A 13,194-nucleotide genomic window follows, 5' to 3' on the forward strand; every position below is an offset into this window, starting at 1 on the left:
AAACAATACCATCTGTTTCCTATGATTTTTGTGATGATTAAATAGAATATGGTGCCAGGTGTGGTGGCACATGTTTATAATCCCAGTAGGGTGAGACCAGAGAATCGCAGGTTCAAAATCAGTTTCAGCAACTTATCGAGGCTCTCTATATTATAGTAAAACCCTGTTTAGAAATGAAAGAGTACAATAGGGTGTAGGGGTGTAGCTCAGAAGTACAATGCCTCTGGGTTCCATCCCTAGTAACACACACACACACACACACACACACACACACACACACACACACACACAAGAATATAGTCCACATAAGGTGCCTAGAACAGTGTCCAGGATACAGCCAGCGTTAATGTGTGTTGACTATATTTACTAACATCATCTCTGCCCACATCCTTCAGTGCTCCCTCAGTCACTTCTCCTTTGCTTGTTTTAAGCCCTTGAAAAACCATGGCTGCCTACTCTTTTGTAGGTTTAGCAGGTATTTCTTTTTTCTTTTCCCCCTGAACTCTGACAGCTCCTGTTTCTGGGCTTTTCACTTGGCAGCTAATCACGGGGAGCCTTGTGATAGCTTTTCTCCTGTTGGTGAAGCTGCGACTCCAACCTTTCATTGCTTTTCTGTGCTTTTATTACCACTCTCCCTATGCAGGCACTAAAATCACGGAGAGTGAAAGATACAACCCTGGGCTTTTGCTTTCGCAGATGTAAGCAGCCCAGCTCAGGGTCCCCATGACACTTGGCACCACTTAGTACAGCACCGTGGGCGAGGAGGAAGTGAGGAAGGGGGTGGTATTTATGAGGCTGCAGGCACCTGAGACTGTAAATACAACGCTACAGATATGAAACTGAACACGTTGTTTGTGCCTGCCTGTACAAAGCTTAGAGTTTGGCGGGAAAGATGGACAATAAAAAAGGCAATTATTCTCCATGTCAAAGTACAGAGCATTGGGAAGATAGAGGTGGGGCTGGAGCTTGGGGATGGGTGTCCAAGAAATGAGAACTAAACAGAGACCTAAAGAATTATGCGGAAATGAGTCGGGTGTGGTGGCGCATGCTTGTAATCCCAGTACTTAGAAGGCTGAAATAGGAGGATCTCAGATTCGAAGCCTGCCTTAGCAACTTAGTGAGGCCCTGTTTCAAAATAAAAAAACTAAAGTTGGCCTGAAGATGTAGCCTCGGGGTATAGTACCACTGGGTTTAATTCCCAGTCACTCACACACACACACACACACACACACACACACACACCCCTCTAGAATCACCCCCAAATGGACTTGAGCAAGCCTGAAGTCTGCAGATGCTGAGAGGTTCTACTTTAAAAAATAGTTTATAGCCGGGTGTGGCGGCGCACGCTTGTAATCCCTGTGCTTGGGAGGCGGAGACAGGAGGATCACACAGGTTTGAAGCCAGCCGCGCTGGCTTAAGAGACCCTGTTTCCAAATAAAAAGTATAAAATAGGTCTGGGAGTGTAGCCTGCAGGTAGAATGGTTTCCAGGAACCCCAGTTCCACCAAAAAAAAAAAAAAAAAAAAAAAGTCTACAGCAAACCTTTTGGAAAGTTCTAAGATTGTTTCTCCCAGTTATTTTATACCGGGTGGTCAGTAAGAAAAGTAACCAGGGTGTTATAGTGAGATATAAGATGTCCCCCAGAGGGCTCACTTATCAATATTCAGGGCTGATATAGTGGAGTCACAAAGGGTGTGATCCCAACAGTGGATAAAATCCATTGAAATAGTTTTATCTGGGTGTTGGCCTGGGCCAGCAGAAGGTGGGTCCCTGGGGGTGCGGCTTTGGAGTTATATAAATGGTAAATGGTTCTTCCTCCTGCTCTCTTTCTTGCGTCCAGCCTCCATGATGCAAGCACAGCCCATGTGCTCTCCCTCTCTCCGTTTTCTGCCGCCATTCCCCGGGATCTATGGTCCCCGGCCTCACATAGACTAAACCTGAAACCCGAAGAAAATAAATGTGCTCTCACCTAAGTTATGTGGTGAATCTTTTAGCTTACAGCCGCCGCAAGAATGTTGACCAGAACACAGGGTTTCTGCACACGGTAGACTAGGAAACATGAGCTCTCTGCCTGGGGAAACGCACCACCTAAAAGCTCATACTGTCTGGCAACCCTGCAGCACATGGCTCCTGCGGGGCTTCTAGACACTTTAGAGGAAGCACACGCGTGGATGAGGACAGTTCAAGAAAGCGGGTAAAATTTGCAAACACAACACAACAGAGAGAGAAGTACCCACAACAGACTCAGCAGCCCTACGTGGCATCTGATGGTGTCAACAGGGACTAAAGGTGCAGGGAAGCCCGCCAACCCAGGAAACAGCACACGGAGAGTCAGCCTCAGAGTGAGGGGCGCAGAGGACACTGGAAGAAGGCAGCCCAGTGGAAACCAGAGCAGGAAAACAAGAACACAGACATGGACCCAGCTCAGCCATCTCAGCGGGACTAGCGGGAGGGAAGGGAGCCCTGCATTTGCTCTCAGAAGCTTTCTGCAGGGAACCCTTGACGAAACCTTCTTGTCAAACTGTGCGGCATAGAAGAAAAATTAAGGCTAGAATCTTGACAGGAGGAAAAGGTCAGAAAGAATAACTTCAGGCCTCTCTTCTCTGCTGTTATTTTTTTCAGTCTTGATGTGGCCTTAAATTCTTTTTTTTTTTTTAAAGGAGAAGTTGTTGACAACAAACTCAATACTATCTCTCCCTCTCCCTCTCTCTTTTAGCCATAGGAAACTTATTTCCAGATTCATAGTACATAAAACTTTTTTTTTTTTCAATATCAGGGGTTGAACCCAGGGACCTTCTCCCTCCGAGCTGTACCTCCAGCCCTACATTTTATTCTTTACTTTGAAAAAGGGTCTCACTGAGTTGCAGAGGGCCTCACTAAGGAGCTGAGGCTGGCCAGGAACCCCGATCCTCCTGTCTCAGCCTCCCGTCTGCTGGGATTACAAGCGTGGGCCACCATGCCTGGCTTAAAATGTTTTTCCAAAAATACTTTTATTGGCTGGGCGTGGTGGCGCACGCTTGTAATCCCCGCGCTTGGGAGGCGGAGACAGGAGGATCGCGCAGGTTTGAAGCCAGCCGTGCTGGCTTAAGAGACCCTGTTTCCAAAATAAAAATACAAAATAGGTCTGGGAGTGTAGCCCGGAGAAGGGTTTCCGGGAACCCCAGCACCATCACCAAAAAAAACCCCAAAATCTTTTATTGGTGCATTGTAGTCTCACAACATAATGTAGCTCCTGGTGATGGTGACGTCCGCGCACACAGCACAGGCGGGCTCCCCCGCTCCCTCCCCACACGCCTTCCTTATACAGGATATTGAGACCGACACTGGTGTTCTCACATGGGCACAATGGACGTGATTCCTTCCTTCATCCTCCCTCCCCTCCCCTGAACCTCCTCCCTGCTCCATTGGGATTTTTTCTCTCCATTACCGAAAGTCCCTCTTGTATCCTGATTACTCCCAAGGGTCAGCATATGAGAGAAAAACATGTGACCCTTCACTTTCTGTGACCGGCTGATCTCACTTAATATAATGTTCTCTAGGTCCCTCCATTTTCCTGTAAATGGCATGACTGTGTTCTTCATGGCTGAGTAGAATTACAGTGTGTGGGGAGCCCATCATTTTGTAACCCAGTCTTCTGCGGATAAACACCTAGGCTGGTTCCATAAGTCGGAGGACCTAAAATTTTTCATTGTCCTTACAAATTGCCAATGAGGGGCATGTTAATAAAGTCCAATACATGAACAGAGAGAGGGCAGTTTAAAAGTATCTTTCATAATCACATAGAGCTGAGTTGACATTCTTTTATTGGCCACTAGTATTTATTTATTTATTTATTTATTTATTTATTTATTTATTTATTTTTTGTGGTACTGGGGTTCCTGGAAGCCCTTCTATCTCTGGGCTACACTCCCAGACCGATTTTATATTTTTTATTTGGAAACAGGGTCTCTTAAACCAGCGAGGCTGGCTCCGAACCAGAGAGCGGGGATTATAAGCGTGCGCCCCCACGCCCGGCGGGCCACTAGTATTTCTTTTTCTTTTTTTTTTTTTGTGGTACTGGGGTTGCTGGAAGCCCTTCTACCTCCGGGCTACACTCCCAGACCTATTTTTTACATTTTTATTTGGAAACAGGGTCTCCTAAGCCAGCGCGCGCGGCTGGCTTCGAACCTGCGCGATCCTCCTGTCTCTGCCTCCCAAGCGCGGGGATGACATGCGTGCGCCACCACACCTGGCAAAGCACTAGTATTTCTGAAGATCCTCTTTTCTTATTGAACTTGCAGCACTGTGTGTGTGCGTGTGTGCGTGTGTAGAATGAGGTTATTTTTATTTCGCTCTTGCTGGATCATTTCTCCATATCAAGTGGACAGTTATCCGCTTAAAAAGAAAAGAAAAGAAAAGAAAAACAACCAAAACCATAGTTCTCACACTCTCTTTGGTTTGGGAGAGAATTATTACTGAATTTTAATTATTGATGTGCACTTCTACTTGACCAGCGGTGTTCTCCTTGTGGGTCTTTTGATTTTCTGTCTCTTCAGAACCTTGCCCCAGGCACAGAAAACATGGGGTCAATAAAGGCGAGTGGGTTTACAAGTGAATGAAAAAAGCCCAAGCGCAACTATATGCAAAACTGGAAGAAAATAATTTCTTAAGTTAAAACAAATGGGCCGAGGAATGATTTCATATGTCGTCCCAGTTATGTTTATTGTACATTTCTTTATCCAAAATTCTTATATTAGCTTGGAAGAAAACAAGGATGAATCTAAGTCTCTTCCTAGGGAATTTCAGAAGTGTTATAGATTAAATGACCGTGTTCCTTCCGGTTCATATGAGCAAATCCTAACTCCCATTAAGAGTATTTGGAAAGCGGGGTGTGGTGGCGCCCGCTTATAATCCCAGCATTTGGGAGGCTGAGACAGGAGGATCATATTTAAAGGACAGCCTCAGCTACTTAGTGAGGCTCTTTGCAACTCAGTGAGACTCTGTTTCAAAATAAAGAATAAAAAATAGGGTTGGGGTATAGCTAAGAGGTAGAATGCCCCTGGGTTCCATCTCCTGTACATACAGAATAAGAATAAGAATAAGAAGGAGGAGGAGGAGGAGGAGGAGGAGGAGGAGGGCTGCCTTGGGAAGTATGGGTGAAACTTAGGGTTCAATGAAACCCCAAAGGTGGGGCTCTCGCAATGACTGACTCAGTGCTCTGCTAAGAGTACATCCCCCCAATAAAATAAAAAAGAATACATCATAGAGGCAGGTATGGTGGTGAACACCTATAATCCCAGTACTTGGGAGGCTGAGACAGGAGAATCACAGGTTCAAGACCAGCCTCAGCAACTTAGTGAGACTTTCAGCAACCTAGCAAGACCCTGTTTCAACCGACCAACCAACCGACCAAACAAACAAACAAACAAACCAACAAAATTTAAGAAGGGCTGGGGGTATAGCTCAGAGAGAGAATACTCCTCGGTTTAATTCCTAGCAGCCAAAAACAAACAAACAACAAAACAGTATACACCAGACAGCTCCCCTCTCCTACTCCATGTAATCTAGAAGCCAGACAGAGAGGCCCCATCAGGACCCTCATCAGCCCTTGACAGGGGGCTTCCCAGCCTCTCTAAGTAAGAAAAACACATTTCTATTGTTGAGACCACCCGGCCCATGGTACTTTGTTATGCAGCCCAAGCAGAAAGGAAATACAGCAGCAAACCCCAAACATTAAAACTAAAAGCAGGAAGGAAATAAAGCAAAAAGCCCCAAACATTAAAACTAAAAGCTCTTAAAAAAGCAGAATGTAAATGAATTCAACCTCAGAAGCGATAAACCACATCGATAAACCATTGGTGCCATTTAATAAAAGAAGAGAGCAAATCAATAGCACTAGAAATAAATAATACATACCTAAGTGGGGTTTTAAAATGGGGAAATAGAGTTATTCTGTTACATGCTAGGAGTTGTTAAATGTAGTGGAACGGCGTGATTGTTTTTAAAACTATAAAATATTTGTGCTGACCTCCAAGGAACTGGGATTTTCAAAACTAGCTATAATAATTTTAAGATTTATTTTTGCCGTCTCTGGTTTTTTTGTGAGACATTTGTACCTGTGTTGTGGTACCGGCCCCCAATTTGTGAAAACTATGACCTGTCTAAATGCCTGGCTTAGAATACATATTCAGTAAAGAGCGGAGCTATTATTTTAAATATCTGTCATAAGTGTTGCATATATTGATTTTCTCTTTCGCAGAAGCTCACAGAGGTGTCATATACGCAAGCTACTCATTGCAAAGCGTATCTCCAAAATTGGTTTATTAGGCCTCGGATTTCAAATTAAAAAAATTACATTTTCTGCGCGTTTGCTCTGAGATAAGCCTGTTGTCTTGCGTTCACAATTAACGGGTGAGGAAACTACAGCCGAGTGAAGGTTCATTTCCTGCCCCCAGAACTTACTAATAAATAGGTCTGAAACTAAACTCAGGATGCCCATATAAACATAGATGCGAGATGTATCTCAGTGGCAGAGCTCTTCCCTAGCATACGTGAGGCCCCGAGTTCGATCCCCAGTACTGCAAACAAAACAAAACCCAAAGGAAAAATATAAAGTCTTCTTTTTTATTTTTTACTTTTTTTTTCTTTTTTTTTTTTTTTTGGTACTGGGGATTGAACCCAAGGGCATTCTACCTCAGATCTGCATTCACAACCTCGTTTAAATTTTTATTTTGAAACAGGGCCTAAGTCGCTGAGGTTCTTACTAATAAATTGAGGAGGTGGGCCTTGAATCTGTGATCCTCCTGTCTCAGCCTCCCAAATCCTGGGTTACAGCATGGGTACCACCACACCCAGCAACAGAGAAGCATCATTCTTGAAGAAATTTTTAAGAAAGAAAATGCCTCACATATAACAATATCATGTTACAAGAGTCTGGGGCATGAGCTTTTATTCTTTAATGTGTTTGTTTAGTTACTTTTTATGTGATTATTTTATAAATTATTTCCTTCCTCCCTTCCTCTGTCCCTTACTTTCTCACTACTGTTTCTCCTGGCATGGGCTGTCTTCACCTTATATAGCACATTGAAAATCTTATAATTTTCCACTAAATATATTTTTTGGCGTTTTGGTTTTAAATTATCTTTTAAAGCATTTATTTTTTTTCTTTTACATTTTTTATTGGTGCATTATATTCATACAACATATTGGGTAAAAACCTTGTGTGTACAAACATGTACTCATCACTGATTTAACCCCTACCCAATTCCCACCCCATTCCCTCCCCGTCCCTCCCTCCCTTGCTTGGCTTAGTGGTTGACTTCGATATGTTTAAGTACATTGTGAGCTTTAGAGATTTTCCTCTTCCCCCCTCCTTTCTCCTGAGAGTTAGGGAGAAATGGGTCATAGGAGGAACTCTTTAAAGCGTTTATTAAGAAAAAGAAAAGATTGCAGGTTGGAAACCAGCCCCAGCAATTTAGTGAGACTCTGTTTTCAAATAAAATAATGAAATAGGGCTGGGTGTGTAGCTTGGAGGCAGCTTGCCTCTGGGTCCAATCCCTAGTCCTGGAGAGAAAAAAAAATAAACTTAGTGATTGAATTAAAAAAATAGTTGTTGCATTTCACCAAATGCGTCAGCATCTATTGAGATAATTATACAATATTTTTATGAGAATGTGTCCAGTTATATAAATAACTGGATTCACTGTTGTCTGCTGTTGTGCACAGGTGATGTTAATTACTGAAAATGAATATTATCATACTTTTCTTATTTCATCCACAGTCCCTGATTTTTTTTTAGCTGATGAGAGAGGACACAAAGACAAGGAATCAGATGAACTGACCAGCCAGTAACCTATACAATGGTGTACACTTTTTGCCCTCTACTAGAGAAAATTCTAGAAAGTTATATATACATATATAATATATTATATATAAAATATATGACATATAATACATAATATATATTATACATATAATATATATGGTCAGCTCTCTGTTCCTGTGGGTTTCACATCTGCAGATTCAACCAACCATAGACTGAAAATAATTGCTCTGGTACTGAATGGATACAGAATAGTTTTCTCATCATTTTCCCCTAAACAGTACCTCAGAACAAATAGAATTTATACTGTCTTAGGTACTGCATGCAGTCTGGAGATGGCTTAAAGGATGCTGCAGGGGTCCCTCGGAGCCACCCCCCTTGGAGACCAAGGAACAACAGGACAGAAGAAACTTGGAGGCTTTTAATACATTGTTTTCAAGCCCTAAATTATGACTGGTGTTTATATTGTGAACACGCAAGATTAGAGTTTGAAGAATTGTGAATGGCTGTAGGCTAAAATCTTGTGGCTGACTGCTTTTCAAACGTGGCTGCTATGACAGCTGCTTCCTCGGCAAACTTTAAATGAGGTGACTTATCCTGGGGAAGATAAGGGTGAGAACATCGGTGGGAGTGCTTCTGGAAGCTGGCTGCTTTTGCTCAGCCCACTTTACCGGCCTAGTGACTTCACGGTTAGGGGCAGGGCTGGCCAGTAGCATTCATCTATTGCAGCCCCGTGGAGTGCCAGTGGTCGCCTGGAGTGTTCAGCTAAGAGGGCTGCCACCAAGATGGATCTAGTGGAAAAGACTGAGGCTGGCTAGGCATGATGGTGCATGCCTAGGATCCTAGGACTTGGGAGACTGAGACAGGAGGATCACAGGGTTGAGGCCAGCCTCAACAGCTTAGCGAGACCCTTGGCAATGTAGTGAGACCCTGTTTCAAAACAGAAAATAGGCCGGGCGTGGTGGCACACTCTTGTAATCCTAGTATTTGGGAGGCTGAGACAGGAGGCGTGTAGGTTCGTGGCCAGCCTCAGCTACTTAGTGAGGCTCTCTGCAACTTAGTGAGACCTTGTTGCCAATAAAAATAAAATCAGGCTGGGAGTGTAGCTCGGAGGTAGAATGCTTCTGAGTTCAATCACCAGCACCACACACACACACACACACACACACACACACACACACAAAAGAATGAAAGAAAAAGACAGACAGACAGAAAGAAAGAAAGAAAGAAAGAAAGAAAGAAAGAAAGAAAGAAAGAAAGGACAATGGTTTAGTCTAGGGTAGCATGACTGTAAGTGATCGTTTTTGTTTATTTCCCTTTGTCCTAAATGTTATATGTTGTGTTTTTATGATATTCGTAGACTTTATTCTCGTAATTGCAAGAAAAAATATGGTGGGGAAAAAGGCAAACACATAAGCAGAGAACATATCAAACACAACATCTATATAATCACATATCCACAAATACACATATACACGGACACACACAAATACAACATCTATACAAACACACACAGTCACAAATACACATATAAATGGACACACACAAACACAACATATAACAAACACATGTAACCACACATATACATATAGATATACATGGACACACACAAACACACATACACAAATACACATATACACTAACAAATATAACATCTATAAAACACAACACAATATATAGAAATGAACACAAACACACCACATACACAAACACATATGTATAGAAACACACATAAACACAATATATACACAAACATAAGCACAAAATATATATATACAGAAATACAACATCTATACAAATACCAACAAACACACATAGACACAAACACAGCATCTACACAAATATAAATATAGCATATATGCAAACACACAACATAACATATGTACAAACACATTCATGAATACAACATATACACAAACACACATACACAGATATACATATATACAAATACAACATATACACAAACATAGCATATACAGAAACATATACACAAAGACAACATCTATACAAACACACACATCCACAAATACACATATACAGAAACACACACAAACACAATATATACACAAACATAAGTGCAGTATATACATATACACAAACACAGCATCTGTACAAACATCCACATACACAAATACACATACACACACAAACAGAATATATATACAAACACATACACAAACGTAACTTATACCCAAGTAATATATACACAAACACACAAAATGCATATAAAGACAACACATGTACAAATATACACATACAAAACTATGTACACACAAACATACACAAATGCATACAAACACCACATATACATAGCCACATACAAATGCAACATAGTCACAAATGCATGTATATATATACACACAAACACACATCTGCACAAACACAACACACACACATAGACGAAGTTCAGAATAAGAAGCCGGGCTTGGATTCCTGATTCAACTCCATTGAACAAATCTGTCTTTGTAAAAATCTGCCCAGTGGTCTCTCGGCGCTGGCCGGCTGTGTCCCGGGTCCCCGGGAAGGCCAGTGATGCGCTGTGCGGTGGGAGGCCTCTGAGCACAGAGCCCTCGCCCTGGCTGTCCAGCGCAGCCGTGCTGCAGCAGCATGGGCGGCGGGGGCTCATCGGCCGTGCCCTCAACTGCCCTGCAGTAAGAACGCAGCGGAACTAGAACTCAGCGGGTCGGTGGGGCGCAGCCACTGGGGCGGAGGACGAGGCTCAAGTACTGGCCGTGAGTCCAGGGAGCTCGTGCGGCCACTTAGAACGGCGCGATCGGAGGAGGCAGCAGCTCTCAGCATCGCGTCTTCTCATCCGACATGTGGGCTGAGCTGAGCCAAGCTGAGTGCTGGGGCTGCGGGCTCCTGTTCTTGGCAAGGAGGCTTAGTCTCCTCGTCCCCAGCCTCACCCCCCTGGTGTTGTGCAAACTCGCTGAGTGATCACACATGTGAACGTGTAAGGGAAACTGTGAAAATGGCACATGTTTTGGAAGAGAAAGAAAAAGGAATAAACTAAAGTTGCTTCAAGCACCTCTGTGGCACTTACAGGGAGCATGCTGCTGGCAGCTTACAGGGTGATGCTTGCAACAGGCGCTGCAAAGGGCAGGGAGATCCAGGGTGATTCCCATTTTATTGGTGCAGAAAATTAAGACATAAGATGCAAGGTCACTTGAGTGTGCTCAGGGAATGTTAGGATGGATGAACAGGGTCTTGAAGCCTGGTCTTTTTCCATTATGGTTGGCTGTAGAGCTAAAGAGCTCATGTATTAAGGTACAGGGTTGACATAATTACGTCCTGAGGGCTGTCATCTCAACAGCGGGTAAATCTGGATTTGCTGGGTGGTAACCTAGGCGGGTAGGGTGTGGCCTTAGGGGTTGTGCCTGTGTTTTTGAATTCCCTTGCTTGTGGGCTCTCTCTTCTTCTGGCCTCCATGATGTGAGAGCAGAGCCCTTCCCTTCTCTGCTTCTCACCACCATGTCTTGAGATCCGGAGACCCCGGCCTCACATGGACTGGACCCAAGATCTCCAAAAAACTGTGAGCAAATAAATCTTCCTTAGTCTCTAAGTCGTATAGCCAGGTGTTCTGGATTTTATCAGTAAGAATATTGATTGAAACACCCCATTAAAACAAAATGCCCCCAGTCAGGGGCAAAGTCTTATGGCCTCAGAGCAAAGTCATCCCCCACTCTTGGAGTATCTGGAGGGCAGAGGGCTTGGGTGTGAGCATGTCTGCAGGAGAGAGCAAGACAGAGGCAACTTTGGGCTCTGCTGCTTCTGGGTGGTGTGATCCCCTTCCTCCTGGTCACTTATCCCTCTCTCTGAGCCCCAGTTTCCTTCATCTGTAAAATGGGGGAAATAATAGTCTCTTCTGGCTGGGATCAAGGATGCTCATAAAGCGCTTGGCACCGGGCCAGGCTCGGGGGCCAACATCACACCTCAGCGCCTCCCGTTACTTCGTCACTGGTCCGGAGTTCCATGGGCAGCTGCTCACTTGGTGTTTGTGAAATGACTAAGCAGAGCCTGGTACTTCCCTGGCAGCTTGTTCCCCAAACAAACTCACGGCTTAGTAATCAGAGACGGGCTGGCTGGAGGAAGGAGGAATGCAAACACCAGCATGTGTTTATCATTTGTGCCGTGAAGAGCTTCTGTTCAACAGCGCGGATCGCAGATGCCTTTGGCAAGGCCTGGAAGCATACGGAAAGACCACCAGAAAGCCTGGTGGGAGCAGCCGGTAGCAAAATCATAGAGGAAACTATGAGACCCAGAGATCTCAGGGCAGGACAGCAGACACACCCCTCCACTTCTCAGGTCATAGTGGGGAATTATTTCCTTTTTTATTTTTTTGGTACTGGGGATTGAACCCAAGGACATTCTACCTCAGGCTATACCCCCAGCCCTTTTCATCTTGAAACACAAACTCCCTAAGTTGCTGAGACTGGCCTTGAACCTGCGATTCTCCTGTCTCAGCCTCCAAAGTACTGGGGATACAAGTGTGTGCCACTGTGCCGGTCTCTCATGTCTCTATTATTTTATACTTTATTTTTTGGCGCGCTGTAGTAAGTTTACACCATGTTGTGGTCTAGAGCAACAGTAGCATACGTGCACAAAGCTCTTGGTCTACTATCTCCACTTTCCATAGAGAAAGCAGATGCTCAGAGAGGAGGATTGATTCCAGAAAGTGGGGCCAGAGGCAAGAGCCACGGCGTGTTCACCTGCCAAGACGTGACCTTTATTCCTGCATTCTCCAATTCAAATGCATGTTCTAGTGTTCAAATGACTCTCCGTCTGCTCCGCAGCCCTCCATTTTATCTATTCTAGTGCTTTGGCCAGGATCAATGACCAGCCTATCAGTACAGATACTTAATACCTAAAAATGGTCCTCTGTTGCCCCCTTGCAAATAAGATTCGTGAAGCAACTTCTCCAACAACTTCAAAGGCCAACTGAACATCTCTAGCCATTGGAAGCTGCAAATTGCTGGCCTGGGCATTTTACAAACACAGCCAAGAGCTGTCTGTGTCAGCAATGTACCTGGTTCATGAAGAAGTCCAGTCTTGTGATATATTTTCATCCAAGAGATGTGCATGAAGGCAAGAGTGGTCATTTTCTTCATTACAGGGATGTGTTCAGAACTGAGCTCTCGGGTTCTGAAGTAGATGCACTGGGCTCTGAATAGCCCGAATCCTGCAAGGCACTGTGCTCTCTGGTACAGATAGAACTATTTGGTTCCAGGCACAGTGGAAGATGCTGCACCAGGCTGATGGGAATGCACACCCTGAGGCCCCAGAAGTCTTTTGCAGGCTACCTCCTGTGTTCTTCTTGCTTGCTGCCTTGTGGACCAGCCCCTGCCCTCAAAGATCTCAACTCTACAGGGAGATACATTTGCAATGCACTCTAAT

The 13,194-nt window shown here is 44.1% G+C and overlaps 1 protein-coding gene across 1 annotated transcript in view; it reads right to left on the reverse strand.

Moving 5' to 3' along the window:
• Nucleotides 1-13,194, reverse strand: part of VAT1L (vesicle amine transport 1 like) — a gene marked incomplete at both ends in the record, with an annotated part of 178,012 nt that overhangs the window by 53,868 nt on the left and 110,950 nt on the right. The window lies entirely within an intron of this gene.

Source organism: Muscardinus avellanarius (genome assembly GCF_963383645.1).
Source record: "Muscardinus avellanarius genome assembly, chromosome: 10".
NCBI classification, from domain to species: domain Eukaryota; kingdom Metazoa; phylum Chordata; class Mammalia; order Rodentia; family Gliridae; genus Muscardinus; species Muscardinus avellanarius.